Genomic DNA, 20,907 nt, shown 5'->3' with positions numbered 1-20,907 from the left:
AATTTGCAAATTTAACGCATGCATAGTGGAGTATTAATTATATTTAAAAGTTTGCAAATAATCTACTATTATTGGTTAAATGAGTATGTCGACTTCCATCGCGGACAAAACGTCTTGAGGTTCCCATACAATTAGGAATTAAGCAAAAACATAAATTATAATTACATCAGTTAGGTACATCCATTTCGAAAAACGCTTCAATTATTCAACAGTGATGCGTAATTTTTGTACAATCGAATAATTGTGATTTCACCCATTTTGCTTTATTTCCATATATTTAGCCCAGGACTGGACTTTCTACTAGCAAAAATTACGCACTGATTCAATTAATACAAAATTAAAGACAAACCCATCGTTAGATCAAAAGCATTTAGGAATCACAAAAACTATATCGATCTATAAAACGAAGAAATAGTATGCGTTAGTCAAAAACTAACGTCAGAAGTGAAACTTAAATAACGCTCGACTTATATGCAGAATCTATTGATAAAATTTCAATAAATCACATGATCGCTATCAATACACAATGTCCAGTGACTATTCTCGGTTGATTTTGCAGCGTCGTTTTTATATAATTCTTTGACTCAACTGACTCAGTAAGTCTGGGTAATATGCTGCTTTCACGGTTGTACGACGGCCGTTTTTTTTTCAACCTCCAATAGGCTATAAATAAAAGACAAGTTCGTATAAAACAATAATTTTATTACCAAAAAATTGGTACTTTTCGACATAATCATCGAAGAGATTGAGACATTTGTCATATCTGTGGACAATTTTTTCAATACCCTCTTCAAATAAAGTTGCCGCCAATGAACAGACCTTGAAACTTCTGGAAATTTCGTAGAGGTGAATCAGGTGAATCTGCTGTTTTTTTTTAACCATACTGTCAACACCATTCACTCATGAAGTTTTCCCTATACACACGACTCATTTTCCGATGGATTTCTGTAGCGCTATGGTCTTCAGCCTGTAGAAAATGAATCACACTTCGCAATTCACACTTAGAGGGAGCATCAATAATGGCGGACATGTTCACGTGGCTGTAGCACAACGCCGAATGACGCCTGAATGTCAACAATGACGGAGTGTGTAGAACGAGAGCTCGCAGTCGTCTGAACAGAGCGATCGGAGGTTGAAAAAACGGTCCTTTAAATCAATCAAAAGGATACCCCGCAATCCCAAAATATTGTAGCTATAACTTTTCTGGTGCTTTTTTTGGCGCGGGCTCTCCTTTCTAATGCCGCTCCATGGACTCTCTTTTGGATGTAGAATCATACAAAAATTATAATTGATCCAATTACACTATTATGGTCCTCGCGACTAAGCTTTATAAATCGCGAACATTCTAGTCGACGTTGCTTTTTTGAAATACCCACCTTGCATTAATTTTTGTCATATGTGAATTCTCATATAGGATCCTTAGAACATTTTTTTCGATATCACAAAGGTGACGTTCGATCATCGTTATGCAACGTATCCATTTCCTCGTACCGTATCAAATTTCGAAATTTATTATAACATGGGTGAACAGCTTCTTAAAAACTTCAACGAACACATCAAAAGGAAAATGTGTAAGTTTTGCTCGTTTTTTGTAGAAATCAACATTTCTCTAGCTATTATCAATATATGTACTGCGTTCCAAGAGTTCTTGGTCTGATATATTGAATAGTGAGTGCGTACGCTAAAATATTCATGCACGTGTCAATCACGTCTCAACAAGTTTACACAAAGTTTCAATTTGCTGCTTCTATCCATTTTATTATAGTAGATATCGAACGATCATTCCGTCAAGTTGTTTTGAAAAATGTCTCAAATTGAGTTTGTCGCTGTTATAAAATTTTTGACTAAAGAAGGAAAACCACCAACAAAAATCCCAAACAGAATGGAGGATTCTCACGGGGAGTTGTGTTCATCATTTTCAATAATTAATTAGTGTAAGTTGTTTCTTTAGGGACGAGAATTATTAGAAGGTCCTGTAACGGAAAACATTAAATTACTGAAATTGTTCTAAATGACAGAAGCTTAAGAACATAAGGAGAAGGCATTTCCGAAACAAGTGTTCTAAGGATCCATTATGAACATTTAAATGTGTCAAAAATTAGTGCAAAATGGATGTTTCGAATTCTCAGTGCAGTGAAAAAGCAGCGTCTAGTAGAATGTTGCCAGCAATTTTTAAAACTTTAAAGCGAGTACCAAGAAAGTGTAATCCAATCAATTGTAATGGATGAAGAAAATATGATCTTATATGATCCAACATTCAAAAGAGCTTCCATGTAGTGATATCGGAAAGGAGAGCCATTGCCAAAAAAAGCAAAGGTGTCGAAAAGCACAAAAAAAGTGATGGCTACAATATTTTTGGACTGCAGGGTATTCTTATGATTGACTTTAAGTAATCAGTAACAGTGAACGTGGTATCTACAAACTTACTAAGGCAGTTGCATCAAAAAATAAACGGAACAAGGCGCGGCACAATTTAATTGACTTTACACACTAATATGGCTTCACAGAGATTGATCTGGATTTTTTGTTCGCAAAGCAAATATTTAACAGCAACGATGAAAGATAACTGATCCCTATACATTTTCCACTTGTTTGGACTTGATATTGTTAACATAATATGGGTAATAAAGTAAATGAAGACTAGGAATTGGCAAAAATAAATTTTTCCATAATAATTATACAATAAGCTCGTACAAAAAAATTTGTTTCTGTCTATCGACATCAAACTTATTCCTCGATTGTTGTCAGTAAGATATTTTATTTGGAAGTTTAGCGTCACGAAAGGGATAGTACTACACTGTGTTCTAACAGAACCTGCCAAATTATATGGTCGCCTGCACGGCTGATACTTGGACGATTAAATTGCATCTTTCCACGTACGTTTACCAACGATAACAGTTAAATACAATAGATAAATTATATATCATTTAATATGTGTTCTTTAAGTGAGGTGCATGAGATCATTTTTTATAAACGCGACAATCAATCTAAATTTGAATACGATTAAATTTTATTTCAAGCGCCGCCGCTGCTGTAATCCGACTCGAAATGTCGGCTCTGCGGTTTGAGAATTATTTTTTTATTTTTGCTAGGACGTTTTACATTTGTAAACTCGGTATAATATAGCAGCAGGTATTTCGCTAGAGGAGCTTTTCTCAATTTTTCATTGTTGTTTGTCATATAGAAGTTAAGCCACTTTAGCAAGGCAGGGTCTTGAAATCGATGTCATCAGCCAAGATGATATATTGAGTAATATTTTTCTCGGACAGAGATGGTATCTTCAGCTTCCGCAACGTTCACTCGTGGCTGGTGCTTGTACTTGGTTATTTAGTGGTCTTGCAATCTGATTTATAATTTATATTGATATTCGGACTTATCTTCGAAAACTTTAGCACCGGTGTCATTTGGAAGCTATTAACTGGGATTTGGGGTAAAGAAAATAAATCGATTACGCCTTATTTTTCTTATATATACAATATTCAACATTTAAAACCCGTACATCCACTTAATTTCCAATAATGTATTTTTTGTTGATAATAAAAAGTGAATAAAAGCAGGACATCGTCAATAAGAAACGTTTGGCAACGACGCGAGCGATTAAATTGTTTATACGAGGGTTGCCTGTCAAGTTTTTAATGAGTTTTGGTACCCCGAACATTGTCGTTTGTTATTACAAAACCATTATAAATTAAGAAATTGACTGAGTAAGTTGTTGATAGTGAACGTTTAAAAGCAGTGCAAAAATGGTAATCACCCGATTATTTTAAGGAAAGAAAATGTATAAAATATTCCGAAAATCTATGAAAAATTCCCAAAATTGGTTTGAACGTATGCAAAAATGTATAAAATCTTTCGACAATCTATAAAAAAATACTATAATTGGTTTGAAAGTATGCAAAAATGTATAAAATATTCCGAAAATCTATGAAAAATTGCCAAAATTGGTTTGAACGTATACAAAAATGTATAAAATATTCCGAAAATCCATGAAAAATTCCCAAAATTGGTTTGAACGTATGCAAAAATGTATAAAATATTCCAAAAGTCTATGAAACTTTATTCCGAAATTGTTTCTGTTTTCCTTTTTATAAAAACTTATAAAGCAACCCTCATATGACATTGAAATTTGCTCACAGATATATGTATTACCACCACTAATTTGAATGTTATTTCATGGCTGTTTATACCATTATCTCAAAATAAATTTAAATTACCTAATTTATTTTTTATGCTCAGAATGAATATCTATCAAAGTTCTAGTTATTTATGATTATTGCGACTAAAATATGGAATTTTGAGAACTGACTGCAAAAATTTTGAAAATTTGTCTAAAATACAAGGTCTAACAATTGTTTATTATAAAATTATTCCGTTCGAACTCCAACAATCTTTCCAGGCGTTATGGCAGTTCTGGAAGTCTTTCACTGGAAGTTCCGACAGCATCATCATTACAGTTGTTTGTATGTCCTCTATCGATTTAAAATGCGTTCCTTTTACAACGTTTTTAACTTTTGGAAGAGAAGAAGAAAGCGATTAACACTGGAATCTTTCTGGAAACTAAAACCTGTGACACATTTGTCCACGCACTCTCTTTTCTAATTTTTATCAATTAAATCGCTATAGAATACCTGATTCACAGTCTGTTCAGGTGGAACGAACTTCTTATGACAATCAAAGAATGAGATAAAGATTTTATCATGCTTGATTATCGTAATTGGGTGAATTTAAGGCATCGATAGGAGTATTCCTCGCTCTACAAAAAAAAAAATAATTGTTTATGGAAATTGTTCGATTCACCCATCATGTGATTAACAGTGTAGCGACCACACCCCTGGAATTTAGAAATACTTGATACTCGAACAAACTTCCTCAATAAAACGATAACCCGTCCACCTCTGACTGACTGATACCTGATCCAGGAAATTCTTTCTTCTTAATGTCTCAAAAGTATACAATTAAACTAATCCTCTCCAATATCCCTGATACATTTTTTGGGAAAATCCCATACCTTTTACATGTTTATTTTTACATACTTACATGAACCCAGGTGAGGCGTTTGGAATCGAAATTCATTCTGTATCGTGACAGCGAAGCGATCAGATCACAATCGCCGAGGTATTAGCGAAATTGCGCCCTTTTTTTGTGAATATTTTCATGTATATTGTTTTAATGATGATAAGTGATGGAACTTAGTTTATTGTACAACCTTTTCACTATCCCCGACGCCATAGCAGTATCTAATGTAATATTAGTAACAGGATATGTTGCATTATTCAGCCGAGCCTCAAACATGATTAATTCAAAGCATTGAAATAAAACAAACATGTAAATACTAGAGAAAAGAATCGAGAGGGAGAAAAAAACGGAATAACTCAGCTTTTACGGATACAAATAAACCAATTTCCGGTTTTTCAATAAACCAAAGTAACAATGACTCTACATTATTCTAAATAGCATCCCATAAATACGGGATCAATCCATCTTGCGGTCAAGGGTGTTTTTACGAAATACTTGCATCCCTCTGCTTCGAAATCTCATTTACATTTCCAGTGTAACTCTTGAGGCACAATTAAACCAGTCGACCGAAGAAGATTCGGTATTTTGATCAGTCAACTACACGTCATGACAGAGAAACGCTCATCCATTGTTGCCAAAATGATTTTGACATCATCAAAACTTCATGTATACGGGGAAAAGTGAAAATATCGTTCAAATAAAAATCTATAACCAATTATATTCAATTTTTATGGATTTATTACCCTATATAACAAAAGTTTCAAAGTAATGATATTTCTTTATAATGACCACAAATTATTTTGTCAAAAATATTAACAGATTCATCAAATAGGCGCATTAATTGATATTTTTTTGAAGAAATCAATAAACGATGAATTTGAATTCTTGCTAAAAATTTTCAAAATTAAATGTTATTAATGAAAAACGATGTATTAATAATTATGTGAAAAATCTGGCAACGTTGTAGGAAACAATGGATTGTTTGTATAACATTAAAAGTTTCATTCATGTGGATTAAAAGACCAGAAGGACGGTATTTCACGGTAGTAGGAGGGAAAATTATCATGTTCATCAAATTATTAGAGCAAAGGGCCACAATGCCTACTGGAGGCTATGTTTGTTAACCCTAAAATTGCATGACTAATTTTAAGGACGTAACTGAAAGAATCAACTACGCACGATATTGATACTATAGAAGGGAAAAATTACTAAATAAATTTATTATCTGTCTATCATCTAATTATTGACGGCAACATGGCAAACCATCTTTAATTCGCTACGACCTGTGAATATTTAATAATGTAACGTTTTTCGTATTTATTTACACTCTTTCTATTCTTGGGGTGAATTAATAAACCATGTCTTTTACGTTCTTAATTTATTTACACACTATAGAATACTCTTAACTAACTTGTGATAATTCACTTATCACTAACACTTAACTAACTTAAATAATTTATTTAAATTCTTAGATTATTTCAATTTACGTATAAATATCACTTAAACAATTTCTTACTTTCTTATTTTCACTATAATCTATTAAAAAACGGAACAGGAACAAAATATCAAAACATAAAACATTTTTCCTTACCATATGTACAAGGATTTTCCCAACAACTATCATAAATATGATATTAGTATTAGTCATAAAGGATATTATACGTTATCCAAATATTTCACTAAATTAAAACACTAAAAAACAAAAGAAGTAATATTATATATCAAGTGCCTTGTACTAATTGTGAAGCTGTCTACTTAGGGCAGACCTCTCAATAATTAGAAAATAGACTAAAAGTTCATCAATACGATAAAAAAAACGAACTGTATCAACGAACCATGGAATAACAAAACAACATAAATTCAATTATAAAGATTCAAAAATTTTTGAAACGGAATCTAACATGATAAAGAGATTTTTTTAAAATGGTTCGCATTCATAAGAACGAAAAAGCTATAAATTATAAAAAAGACTTAAATAATTTATTCAGTTCATTGATATAGGCGATCTATTGATTAATATAAATACGCAAATTGTCAGTGTCAATATCATATTTTGACTTAAAAAAAAGGCGAAACGTCAAATTTTATCTTTCTTCCAAAAATTATTAAAAAAACCTAAAAAATCATTTAGAGGTATTAATTTTATTTAAAACTTAACTAACTACGTTTACACAAATCATTTATATACCTAAATAAAATTTTTCAGAGTTCTAGAACAAATAGAAATAAATAAAGTTTCCTAGAAATTATTTAGAAGAAATACTATAAGTAAACCTCCCGCTCTAATAAAAAGTTCCATAAGGACACATCAAATGTGCTTCCGCCATTTATAAAAAAATGTTAAAGCGTCGCGCGAATTCGCCAAATTTCAAAACTCCACTGCAGCCGGACAGGGCCGGCATAAAGAACCACCTCGCGAGCCCATATTGTGCCTTGTTCATTTCTATAGTCTATCTTTATGAATAAGAGAGTAATGAAATTATGAAAATCCATAGTAACACAGTTAACAGTTTACAATTATATTTTCACTTAATCAACTTGCTTATAATCAAATGGCTGAAATATTTTCTAAAATGTTACCACCATTATAAGTAGAGGTAACTGTTTATGATAGTTCATTACTCATAATTAAAAGTGTGGATAAACAGTTTCACATGATTTCAAAATCTAGTACAGATCTGTATTTTATAATAGCAGCCAAACTGACCTTTTATACAAATATATGACCCCAAACTAGTGAAAAGCTGAAAACGGACAAGAGATTTAACTAAAATTGGACCCATGTAAACCCTAATGTAATCTGACAATTCATATTTATTCAGTGATGCATATTGAAATGGCTTTTATTTGACGTTACGCTTCGGCTTTATCTTTCGTTTGATTGGCACACACAGACACACAAACCCTTGAAATGATTTTTCAGAAATGCGTAAAGACGAATATGTTAAAAATACAGTTCGTTAATATTATATAGTATCTACTTTTCGGTACAGTGTGTTTAAATAAAGTCACGACACAAAGTGTTTTGGAACGAAGCCATATTATAGTAACCGACTTTTTGTTTTCACATAACAGCATAATGAACACAAAATATGAATAGAAAAATAATATTCCAAAGGTTTATCCATTAATTTTATACTAAAAAATGAATACATCAACAAACTTCATAAATATTAAAATAAAAAAATGAGAGACTCATTTCTATTGTACCCAAAGAACGATCTATATTGTGACCTTGAAGGACGTAGATAGGTCCCCACCTGTCCCCCTCCTCCTAGGTCGGACTTTGCAAAGGGCCCGGCAGTCAGTAAATAATGAACCTGTGTGACTTACGACGGGGGGCACGCAAGACTTTGTCCCCAGGGGGGCGTATTCATTTTCAATCACCACTGGATACTGTCTGAATCTGTTTTAATTTTTCATCAAGAGATATATTGTTTTATAACACGTTGTTAACTAATAACGCTAGAAGTTTGAAATGATGATCTGAGGAGATCCAGTTCAGTTGAAAATCGTTTAAAATGCTCTTAAGTACCTGATAATACTGAGTAGAAATATATTTAATGTACCTACAATTGAAATATTACCAATAATTTAAACATAAACCGCAAAGTAGGCTTTTTTCGAAATAATACGCCAACCAAGATTGTTTAAAAGGAACTTGTACCAGATGTAACAGATATTCGCTAGCAATAACTGCTTTGTAAACGTTTGTAATGCTAGCTTATCGTCAAATAGCTCCCAATTGAGCAAAGGTAAAACGATGAGATCGTTTTCCCCATGCTTAGGTTTGTCGGTTCCGTCCAATTTTGTTGACGATGACTTTCAATTGCTCTCTATTTTTGACCATTTCTGTGGCCTCACTTTATGTTAAGTTTATCTTTCGCAGTGTTCTCCTCCATGTTTATACAGGTTCCTCTATTTTTTTCTCGTAATTTGGCAGTTTTCAAATGTCCCAAGCACAAACATTACATATCTATTAGAAGTTTAGTTTCAAGTTTTGAAAATCTAATAGAAAAGACGAAGCGTTTGAAATAGAAGACGAAGATCTCTGGCAATTGAAGCATTCCATATTCTAGACTTTTTAAAAGAAGTGGGATTAATAGATCAGCTGTAAACACTGGGTTCTTCAGTATCGCAGCTAAAAAGGGGAACACAATAGATCCTTTGGTTCGCTGTGTATACGAATCTATATATATATATATATATATGGAAAATCTAGAAGAAAACGAATAATAATTGCAACAATTGCAATAATTGCAAACAATTTTTTGAAAAAAATCAAGATCTGAGGAAATCGTTAACGGTTAACCACTTTGAAAGGATAGGAATAGCCAGACAAACAATTTGTGATATCTGTCGGCGTGTTGGGATAAGTATTTTGATTAAAAGAGTCAAAGTCAGGCTCATAAATATCAAAATTTGTAAGAAATTTGTAGGCAAATTCTAAAGCAACGGATTATGTTGCTTCTCAGAAAACATATGACGACGAGTAATATTTTACTTTTGACGGAAGTGAAACGGCGAATAATAAGACTTTTTATTATCAAGTAGTGAATTCAGAAGTGCATTTCAAAAGACACAAAAAAATCAACTTGAATGTGTTGATATGTTTGGCGATATCTTCCGTGGTCGTTCTTGAGTATACATTTTTGTTTTTTGATAAGTCTAGGTTTCTAATGTGCCTCATCTGAGTTACATTGAAGGTTTTTTTGCAAAATTTGGAACGAAACGTGTATTCTGAAGTTTGGAAAGCAACTACACATGAAGGATATTTGTTGAAGACTATATTTTATATAATGACTTGAATTTTTGCGTCAGGCCTATTTTTTTTCCGTCACGATTTACAGTACCTTCTTGTGTACTTATTAAACTGCCTAAATAGCAAAATTGTTCTACTTCGTTTCTGTCTAAATAGATAGCGGTTTCTTTGACGGTAATATCTTTGTTTTTTGCTGTTTAAGTTTAGCCCAAATGGTGTTGAGTTATTATGTAACTTGTTAGTTTTATTTTGGATGTGATTCCTATTTGTTTTAACCAAAAAGTACTAATTCTGTTAAGAATAATGATTAAATTTATTAAGTTAATTTTGTTGCATAGTTCCCGTGAATATTATCGCGAAGCTCCTAAGTCAACTCTGTATAAATCGATTTACCAATAGACTACCACTGCTGGCTAGTGTGTGGCGCTAGTAGTAGCACACAAACATTTTATTACTACATCAAAATTGTCTGCTACTTTTATTAGAGATACTGTTTGAAGTTGAAAGAATATTAATCAAAGCAAAATCTATAAATGCTAGCGGGTAGTTTTTAGAGCAAAACGTACTTAAAATAAATAATTTTGGATATTTATACTAAAAGAAATTACAATACAGAGATTGTATTATTGTGAGTTATATAGTTTTAATCAGATAACGCCAGGTAAATCAATTAGAATATTTCATATAATGAGCAATTACATAAAAGGTCTCTAAATTGGAATTATTTAATCCCAAATCTTGAGCTGTGTTAGGAAAATATTGAGTCATATTGAATGAAAATGCATGAAAAACTAATTTTAATTTATAAATACTGTTTAGATCTCATTACTCTATTTTTCACGACGGATGATCGAAAAAAAAGTTACAACTCGAAATTACAGTGAATTAAATCTCTAATCTAAACTAACTCGTCTTTGTAGAAATCTACTCAATTTCGTCTTTAAATAGTGACGAACTGGGTTAGGATTTCGAAGTTACTTCAAACTCAAAAACTGTGCAAGCCCTACTTCAAATAGCTCTAAATAGTGACGTTCTGAAGAAGTATTTCTATAACTTGATTCTCATATAAAATATAGAAAACGTACCTCAGTAACTGGCGATTATTACTCTTTTAGTTATATGGGTTAGCTAGATTAGATTAGGTTATTAATGTTACCAACCTAAACTAAAAAAATTATATACAACCTTATTTTATTTTAATTGCAAAAGTTATAAGTCCGGGGAGTGATTTAGTACGGTAAGATATAGATGTTTATGGACGAGGCGAGTCAAGAGTATCTAATCGAGTACCATAATAATAACTTTAGGGACGTATGTTTTTTTTTCATACTGTAAAATTATATTAAAATATGTGTTGTCATATTTGACAATTTTACTGAAAAATATCTCCTTTGATTAATCTCTTATTATTTAAAAAAATAAGAATTAACAGAAGTCACTAAGGTAACATTGTAAACAAAGGCAGACATATAGAATTGGGATTGGGGAAATTAACGAGTACTGTAAAGTCGACTTTATAGTACAATATGAAAAAAAATAGTTTACCAAGGACTCGTCTGTTGCTCGCCTCGTTTCGCTCGTCTCGCAATTTTCAGACGAGTCGAACAAAGTAGCATTTCAGCAGCAGCGTACACAACATTTTTTAGACGACGCATAAGATCCAAAACTTTTTCAATTACACTGAGGAAAGAAAATAAATAATAGAGAATTATAAACATGTTATTTATAACTTTTTTGTGGTAACACCACTTCATAAAGAGTTCGTACTGTTTTTCGTACCTTGCACGAGATTTATCCGGCAACGAATCAAGAACGGCCGCATTGCATTCTTCGGTGGCATGGATTCGAGTAACTCTTCATCGCTGAAGTTTTCTTTTTCATCATCATTCATTGTTATTCATTAATTTAGACAAAACTTCGGATAAAACATGTAATTTCAGACAATTAAAACTTTAAGGTTATGCAAAATCATCGAAGTGAAACTGTCAAATGTCAACATTGAAGTGGCTAGAGTCACATTTAAGGATGTTGTCTACTCCAGAGCGTCCCGAAATTATTTTGCTGTACGGAACTGTCACTTTACTACTACATGGAACACTCAAAACGCAACTTTCGGTATGTAAATGAATACAGAACGAACAACTTTCAGATGGCGTCGTCTAAAAAATACTTTTTCAGTACGCCAGTTTTAAGCTCATTTAGAGACGAAATGAAGTAAAGTAAAATACGATTTGAATATGGATTTGTACGTCAAAGTCTTGTCACTTCAATCGTCCTGAACCGTTTAAAAATCGATTTATGTCATCGATGTTCTCAATATCGATATTTATTTCAGAATATCAACAATATTTTCAATCAATTTGATGTAAATTGTGAACACAGCCAAAGAAAACCTTTAAAAAGTTTTTTTCTATTTTCTTTAGTTGTGTCAAGTTTTATACAGTATTTTACTCAATTTTGGTAGATGTTACATTGCCTTACAGTTATAATTGAGATTCCTGACAATAATGAAAACGTAAATACTAAAAAATATTTTATAATCTAACTCGAAATGTATCTATTCTACAGAAATTTCCTCAATACAGTCAAGACACTTATTAAATTATTATTACGTGTTTTACTAATAATCCATAGAAAGTATGAATTTTGAGTTGAAATTGAAACCACTTTAAAATGTTACAATGGTTCATTTGACCTTGTTTTAGGTTAAAAATAATGACATATCGATATCCTCCACACCAGTGTTTCCCAACCTTCTTTGTGCCGTGCGCTTCTGAAATTTTTATGCCGCCTCCCTATGTAACATTACAAGATATTTGATTCCTATTTCCTCATAAATGCAATGCCCTGGCGTCGCCAATTTTCAATTGACTTATCATTTTGCAATCCTGTGAGTCTAATAATATTGGTAGAGTAGTATAAGTAACTTTAAATTTTTTGAAGCCAATGAAACGGTTCAGAATTTTTGATATTAATATGATATCTTCGCTTTAGCTTCGATAAAACTTTCATTTCTTGTTCAAAAGTTGCTTATTAAATATGTTCAGTTTTTCAAAAATACCAGCTAAATAACTCACGCTTTAACATCGATTGTTAGCAGATACTTCATTTCAGAATTTTTGTTAAAAAATCATTTGGGGTATCAAACCCACCCCACTTCAGTATGAAGTGTAAGTCTTACATAAGCCTCATTTTTTTCTTCGCAAAATAGCTTTGAAAGACAAACATCATTTAAACAAACGAGATGTTTTTAGCTACCAAGTTCTATGAATAAAAAATTAACAATAACCGTTTCTGGTTTCGCATTTTTCATCAATTTTAAGCAGCCAAATTATACCTAATTTTTTGACACTGAAAACTAGCATTGCATAATTGGCCGAGAGCGAAAGGGTTATGCCACCGTAGAGGCCGAAAAAAAAGAATTTCTTTTCAGAAAAACTACAAAAACGTAACTTCATTGTTCACATGGGCGTAGCCAAAGGAAGGATTTTGGGGGTTCAAACCCCCCGAAATATTACCTAATATTATATCAAAACAATTACAAACAATCTTATCACGACATTCAAACATGTAAATAATGTTATTAATGTCTTATAACTCCTGAGAAACGCAAAGGTTTTACTGGAAGAAAATGGTGGCATATTGCAAATTCCACGCGTCCTAGAAAGACAATTAAATAGACCCAACAAAATTAATTTGTTCATTCCACTTCTTGATCATACAATTCATCAATTGGTTGAAAGGTTTACCAAACATCGTAAAGTAGTATCAGCATTATCTGGTGTGATACCTTCAAATTTTACTGCCAGTTCTGAAATTGAAGAAGCAATTTTCATGTACTCGTCACTGCTTCCCGAAAGCACAATTTCAGTGGTTAAAACAGAACTTGAAGGATGGAAAATGCCTAGATATGTGCCATAAAAACCTTTATCCTAATATTTACACATTACTACAAATATTTGCTTCCATTCTTGTATCCACTGCTACCCCAGAAAGGTTTTTCTCGGGCCTAAGAAGACTGAGAAACTATTTACAAACCACTACAAGTGAAAACAGACTCAATGGTTTGGCTCTCATTAACATTCACTATGGAACAGAAATTCATGCAGATGAAGTTGTGGATATATTTAAATGAAAAAGCCGAAGATTTCTTCTTAAATGGTTTTAGATTTAACGCAGAGGAACGAAATTAATTTAACCATTACATTTAAAGTATATTTTTGTTGTTTCGTTTACTTCAAACCAAACCCCCACAAAACTAAATCCTTATTACGTCCGTGATTGTTCATATCCGTGACTGCTCACAATAATATTTTTGAAAGAATTTATCTCAAAATTGCGACTGTATACTGTTTTTGTGAAGACGTCTCCTCTTTAATGGTTTTTGGCTGCACTTACAGCTCCTGTAATTTTTGAGTCATCGAATTTTTTTGATAATCTATAAATACTGCTATGGAAGAACGTAGGATTTTTGCGATACATCGATTTGTAGCCAAATCTAAAGTAGAAAGTGGAAAACTAAAAAAAAATCATCAGATAATTGTTAATAACAAGTTAACTATGTCACTTAAAGGAAAAATCCTATGTACTTTCGAAGACAATGTATTTTCCAAGGTATATTCAAAAATTTAAGTTAATTGTTTGAAAATTATCAGAACTATAAGTCCAGGAAACCAAAACAATGCAGTATTGAGATAACCGAGTATAAAGTTTAAAGTATTAGAAAATCATGAAAAATTTTACAATATCTTCAATCTATGATACCGAAAATCTCTTGGTTCCTAGGAGGACTGACTTGAAACTCGTGTCGACTCTATTTTCGATTTGCCCACTTGTGGGTCGTGGGCCTTTCATTGGGAAACATTTTTCGAAATTATGAATAGTAGTTTTCAAACCAAACTTTTCTTCATTATCTCTAGTGATACCTTCTAATAAGACGACAGATCATTTATTGTATATATGAATAATTGCCGTAATTTGGCAGTTGTTTTGTTACCTCGAATCTTAGAAAAATAAATTTAATATTGTCCAGAGCTATTTCAATGTAAAAATAACAAAAACATTTACTTGTGTCTCCTCTTGTTTATAAAAAGAAAATAAACATGCTCAAAAGTATAATAAAATTGAACACAGTTTATCGTTTAATTTAAGAGATGATTTTTCTGGATTGAAACCGTGTCGGCGAATTGGAGTATTAATTTGTCTTACGAGGGAACTCCGATAAAAAGCAACGTTGTTATTTATAGATCTCGTAGAAATTGAGTCTTATTTTCAAAAATTTCTATAGAGGTATTAAGTTATTTTTGATTACAGATATTCAGACATAAAAAAAGGTTTTAGAAAAAAAATCTTCTAAAATGTTATCAAAAGGTTAGGTTCCAAAAAGTCTGTACCATATATTGAAAATTTAACCTACTCATTCTTTAGATAATTTTATTTATGACGCATTGCGGAAAATTTACATTTGAGTTTTCAAAAAATTCTGAATTTACAATTTACAGGGAAAACAAGAAAAGCTGGATATTATGGATATCTTTTATATAATTTAAGCGACTAAATTATTGTGTACCATGATGGAAAATTCTGTCTCACTATGATACAAGGTTGGTTCAAATATAATAAAATTGGCTACACTTAATGTTAAACTATTATTTATTTGGTCCTTTGAAAGAGGCAGTTGGTGAACTGCGATGCGAAAGCACGATATAGAATCCCTCGTGGGTGAATGGTTAACTGACAAGTCGAGATATTTTTACAAAAAAGCTTCCAGAGAAGTGACAAAAGTGTGTCCAATGTGACGGAGACTATCTAGAAAAACTGTAGGAAATTTCAGCTCTGTAACTTAATGATAACATTTTTTAAAGCAAAATTCCGCTTTATATTTGAACTAACCTCGTAGCATTGTGAATTGTTTGAATTTTTACTAGTTTTTTAGTACAAATATGATAATTGAAATAGTATTAACAACAGGATACCTTGGAATATCCCTTTTCCTAGCTCATGGGGGTTTCGAGGACTGCAGAATCCACTAAACGTAGCTGGCTCGAAAGCAAGGCTCTTTCGTTAAGTGAAATCCCATAATTTTCCTCCTAGTATTAATATGAGCTGGTATTACTGTCCTCAACGTGTTTTATGTGTGTTTTGGTTTAACTCAATTTTGAAGGTAATTATGTCTCCTACTGTTTACTTCTTTTATTTCTTTTTTTCTATAAGGAACTTTGAGAAATTTTGGGAAAAGTAGATGAGGAAATGAAACTTCAAATACGACAGCTATAGAATTTAATTAGCCCAAAGGCAATACATGTTAAACTGTACACAGGATTTGTGAATACGCAGTAACAAATGACATTTACAGGTATGATTTACAAAAAAAAATATTATTAAACTCCCATTCATATATTTTGTTGATTACTTATAATAATTCCTATTTATTTATTTTTCTATAAGGACATTAAATACGTAAAATGTCTAAATATGATATGTATACAGTTATGAAAAAAGAGAAAGTAAAATATACAAGTTGTCAATAAAAGTTCACACATCACACATATTTTCTAGACCAAAATAAGTCGAATTATGTATACGAGGTCTGGCTATTAAATAACGAAACTGGTTCCCTCCCCTTGCCACACATCTTTCCATACGTTTTTTCCATTGATCGAAGCAGTGCTGGAAGTCCCCTTTGATGATGGCCTTCACCATTTACAATCGACTCAAATCGGGTTCCTTTCAAAGTAGATCTTTTTCTAACGCCGATATAGAAACAGTTAGAAAAAGATTAGATCTGCTTTGAAAGGGACCCGACAGAGCTCCTAAAGGCCGTCACCAAAGAAGACTTCTAGCACTGCTTTGATCGATGGAAAAAACGTATGGAAAGGTGTGTGGTGATGAGAAGGAAATATATTGAAGGGAAGCGCATTCGAATGTAGAATAATTTTTATAATAAAACTCTTGTTCTCAACCAGTCTCGTTACTTAATAGCCAGACGTCGTATTAACCTTAATTCATTGCCATTTAGTTTTCGAGAAAATAATTATAACGGAAATAAAATTAAACAATTGTTTTTGCTGTTTACAGTAAAGATGAGAAATAATTTTTATGAGAGTATTCAAAAATGTTGTAATTTTATTTTTTTTATTCGATTTTAATGAAAACAGCAAACAAACTAAACCACTTTACACAATGGCTTATTTCGGTCTAAAGGATATGTGTAATGATCTATTGACACCTTGCAGATAATAGATGTGGTGTCTTCAACGTGAAATTTTGTTAGAAGTTCACTACTGAAGAAAATGTGGAGGTGTTACAAGCTGTGGTGAAGTAGGAATAGGAGTTTATTTTGATTTTTAGTTTTACACTGTTTTCGTATACATCAAGGAGTTTAAATCGAATAATTTAAATAATACCCTTCGGTTAACAATTGGTATATATACAACTATACATTTACAAGCACTGCAGCATATTTACAAAGTTATTGCACATTAAATATACATTTTATTTAAAGATTACTAAATATTGTATCACCAGTAGAGTATAAGAGATTACATCAATTGTTATAGGTATCATTGATTGGATTAATTGTTTAAGCAACATGTAATTTAGATATGACATTTCTTTTTTAATCGAACCACATCAAAGGGCACTAACCACATAGCGTCACTTGAATTTAAACAGTAAAAATATCAAAAGGATCATAAACAGGTACTAGTTGGTTTCAATACGATTTTTGGTATTCACAGTTAGATAAGAATATTCAAAAATAATATGTCAAACACTTTTTTGTATAAAACTAGTCGAAATTACTTAATCCTAGAAATAAAATACAAATTATTGGAGATAATGACGTGAGTAACTCAATACATTTTTTTTTTAGTTTTTATTGACTGATATAGATCATAGCATCTTTAACTCTCTTGGAGGGTCTCCACTCCAATGTATTATCATTTCCAAATTTATAAGACTTTCTGCAAAAAATGCAACCATAAGAATTAGAAAATGCTTCCTTATAACATTGTATACTTTTTCTTGTCCATATAAGGTAGTATTTGAATCTGAATCTCTGAAGAGGTGCCATTCTTAATTTTTCTGCTGCCAGGATAAAAAATTCTTCCAATCAACTGCAAGTATATATTCTTCTTAAGCAACCATTCCACATTGTTTTCATTTTTTAAACAAGGTAATAAGTAATAAGTAAAAGCAATTAGGATGGTATGTTTCCAAGAGCTTTAGGGACTTTTTCATCAAGTGTTTGTATATTAACCATACACAGTAGATTTGCCATATCTAGTCCAAAACTTGAATCCTCTTTTAGTGGGTGCCGTAGGTACCATAGATTCATCTTATAGTTCACTACTTTATCAATACAGTAAATATTTGAGGCATCATTTGGATTATCAGGGGCAAAATATTGTACAACCATGCATTATTTATTATTAGGACGAGGTCTCAATAAACCCAATTACCTTCTAGGGGATACGTCCATTACTTGTTTCGGTTTCAAGCTAAAGTATTGCAGCTTTTTCCTATGGACAGCTTCACAATTACCTAACAGGTGTCCATCTGTCTCAATGCTTTCTTGGAAGGTATCATCAGGTACCTTACTCATATTCTGCATATGATAAATCACAGAGCGATGTTCTGGAGATTTCTGAACTAGTACATATACATCAATTCACGAGTGATTGTAGATTCTTAGCTATTTAGATTTTATAAGTATTAAGGATTGTTGGTATGACTAGAGGTGGAGATGATTAGTTTGAGTAAGTGTTCAAATCAACTTGCACTCATAGAAATATTGGTAATTGGTGATTCTTCTGGTGGACTTGAATATTTGGATTGGTTTACAAAACAAGTCTTTGGCAATGACACTGTAGTGTATCTTTAAAGTCTCACTGGCTTTTCAGGTATTTTCTATCTGCTACCACAGACTTTTCGGAAACTACGATTTGGTTAATCCAATTATGATATGAATATTCGGTAACTAACCCGGATTAATCAGGTTAATCAGGTGGTAGTCATTTGATATGATACTTTTTACATTGGTAGACTGAGGTTTGCGGTAGTTACACTTTTTGGTATGTAGATATTTTCAAAAAGCAAAAAAATGAATTAAAAGAAAACAATTATCCGGAAAAAATGATTAACAACATATTCAAGAAAAGGATAAACTACAATCAATTAAAAAATAAAACAGAAACGAAATATCAGAACATACAGAAAAAAGAGAATTTTTAGAAATAGTTCACATTCATAAGAAAGAAAAAGCTAAGTCAATATCTCTATGACGAAACCTCATCGAAAAATTATAAAAGCGACTAATTTGAAATCAGAAGAGACCTAAAATCAAGAACATTTAGATGTATTAATACATCAAAAGGTCTAAGATAAAAATCTGATTCTGAGCTAGGGTCCGTAATCACCTAATAGATGATCTACTTGACCTCAGATCATAGTTTCCTAAAACTCCTAAACACTTTCATGAAAAAGATCATTGAAAACAATTTCGGTGTTTTTTTACCTATTATCCCTTAGCAATTTATAACCCTAATTACATATGTTGACAGAATTGTGAGGATAATTATATTAACATAACGGTTCTGAAAATTGGTATTTACTTCAATTTTTTGATATCGATTAAGATATTAGTAATTCAATTTTTTTTATTTCTAAATTCTTTAAGGTTCAAATGAGTAGAAATAATTTGAACAATGAAAACATTTGAATGTTGATACATGTTAATTTAATAGTTACATTGAATTGAAGTGATTAGGATATAACAATAGAAAAAATTCTTGATATCAGTGAGTATTATTAGTACTACGAAATTGTAATAAAAATAATGTTTACGCTACGTTTATGCCAATTGTTTATTACATAATTAAATTAAATATTTCGGTCCCTAAAGAAAAATATGAACTACAAAATTGATTTCGAATACAGTAATGAAACATGAGTGAAATTCAGACTTTCTAAATATACTCGAAATATTTTTAGATAGATTTGAAAATTGATACTTCAGAATCATTTTTTTTAGTTACATACAAATATTGGAACACGACAGAAGACAGTATATTACACTGATAGGCTCTTAACGAGAAACCTTGTGCTGAAGAGGCATTAAAGCTCGTCAAATCCATTTTTACAGGGGTGGCTTATAAGCAACGTCGGTTTTCATATGTGAAAATTGTTTAAAGTAGCTGAGACAGCAAATATGTGAAATTTAAGGGAAAGACACTATGAATAAATAAGTCGCAGCGTTGATTTAATCATTTTAATAATGGAGATTTAACGCTCGACCTGCAGAGAAGCAGTAGAAATCCAGTATACGTCGATTATAGGACTCCCTTGGACTTTCTAAAGACACCATACTTCGCAATTATAAAAGTGCCAGACGAATTAAGCGAAAAAAAATGACCAGAATCCGTTGCAAAGTCTTGATGTGTGTCTGGTGGAATTATGAAGATTTGATGTAATTCTAAATCATTCCAGATAGTCGAGTTATGGATACCAAGGTATATAGAGGACAGATAATGTGAATTTATGTTTTATTGGAGAAATATCCAGGTTTAGTTAACCGATCATGGGTTCTCCTACAACATGACATACTACGCGGAAAAAATCGAAGAACTTGGTGGTGTTGAGCTGCTACCATATCCAGCAATTGGTTCCGACTGCATACAGTCAGTTTACTATTTATTTAGACCCATTATGAAACTCCTGTGTGAACAAATTTGTATCCAAAAAAGATGTTTAAAATGCAATTCGAAAAAGAATGGTTTTACTAAGATCTCCAAGAGCTTGTTGAACATTGGGCTGAAACCATAGAATACGAAAGGGTAGAGTATATTGAGGGTGATATGAAATGTATCGACCACTGTTACGTTTTTGGAGAGCAGTTATAACAAATATTTTTCAAACAACGGGATGTAAATATGTAATCAATTATATTTTTTAAAATGCAAATTGTATCAACATCAATTTTTTGATGTACTTTACTTTTCGTAAATGATAGTGCCCTTTTTGACAATTGTGGTCCGTCTGTTTCTGTGAATATTTATACATTTACAACTTCTTGCAATCACAAAATGGAGAGATCACTAAACTAAGATATATGTACAAATTTGAGTATT

This window comes from Diorhabda carinulata, chromosome 1 (assembly GCF_026250575.1).
Source record: "Diorhabda carinulata isolate Delta chromosome 1, icDioCari1.1, whole genome shotgun sequence".
NCBI lineage: Eukaryota > Metazoa > Arthropoda > Insecta > Coleoptera > Chrysomelidae > Diorhabda > Diorhabda carinulata.
Note: the sequence above shows the minus strand (reverse complement) of the source record.